The sequence below is a fragment of the Mus pahari genome, chromosome 20, assembly GCF_900095145.1.
Source record: "Mus pahari chromosome 20, PAHARI_EIJ_v1.1, whole genome shotgun sequence".
NCBI classification, from domain to species: domain Eukaryota; kingdom Metazoa; phylum Chordata; class Mammalia; order Rodentia; family Muridae; genus Mus; species Mus pahari.
In genome coordinates, this window is record NC_034609.1 from 45916805 (window position 1) to 45917861 (window position 1057).

At 46.7% G+C, this 1057-nt stretch overlaps 1 long non-coding RNA gene across 1 annotated transcript in view; it reads right to left on the bottom strand.

The window, feature by feature from the left end:
* Window positions 1-390: 390 nt before the first annotated feature.
* Window positions 391-1057, bottom strand: part of LOC115062701 — a 22936-nt gene continuing 22269 nt past the window's right edge. Inside the window, exon 3 of the long non-coding RNA XR_003842640.1 lies at window positions 391-535. This is a non-coding gene — a long non-coding RNA (uncharacterized LOC115062701). The remainder of the gene's footprint in view (window positions 536-1057) is intronic.

The following is a 1057-nucleotide window of genomic DNA, read 5'->3' on the forward strand; positions in this document are numbered from 1 at the left end:
TTGTGAGCCACCATGTGGTTGCTGGGATTTGAACTCCGGACCTTTGGAAGAGCAGTCGGGTGCTCTTACCCACTGAGCCATCTCACCAGCCCAGCTCCCATCACTCTTAAGTCTGCTTGGCAGCAGCGGCTCCAGCAGGGTCCTGAGCCTCCATGCTACAAGGCTGGGGCGTAGGAAGACTGACCATAGTTATAGCCTCAGCCATAAAGGATGGGGTTACCTGAGCCAGGATGAGTAAGGGTGGGGCTTTCTCAGGTGCAGAATCCAGAGGTGGCTGGAGAAGAAGCCACGGCTAGGGGCGTTCCAGGTGAGTGGTCTTCGGTATGCCAAACTCAGGCCAGCAGACGTCAAGGTCCCTTGTACACAAAGACTGGTTCCTCTAGAAACTTTATTTATAATGTGTACACATCTGCTTCCAGTACAAGCTTGAGAAATGTCACAAAACAAAATATCAGTTGTAGAAACAGCAGATTGTCTACGCCATAGATTACTGTACTCTGTCGAGTCCGGGGGTCCTGTTCCAGGCTCCTGGCACCTAAAACAACATGGGAAAGAAGAGGGACTCATTAGCCGTACGTCCAGATTTCCAGTTTCACTTTAGTTTGTGTTTTGGTAGGAGGCTGGGGAGCTTTGGTGGATGGAGCTTTGTTAGCCGTGGAAACCTCAGAAGCGATCTCAATCTTGGATGGTGACAAAATTTCCCAACCTCCTTCAGTGTCAAATGTATTGAAATAAAGTGGTCAAAATATCTCTGTACCTTTCTTCTGTTTGCCTTTGGGGGAAATCTTGTGTATTCTGTCACCGCTGGATGAAGGGTCCTATCACGATCAATGAGGTCATGGCGGTTCAAGCTCTTGTCTTCTCCCTACTCTCCCCAGCATCCTGATTTTCTGGTTATATATTTGATGGGGATGTTGGGACCGCCAACGGTGACTATGAGTTTGTCTGTTTCCCTTTGGATTTGTGTCATGTGTTTTGAACTTCTTCTTCTTCTTTTTTTTTTTTTTTTTTTTTTTTTTCTGTGCAGATATTCCTAATTTTCAATGCAGTTCAAAGT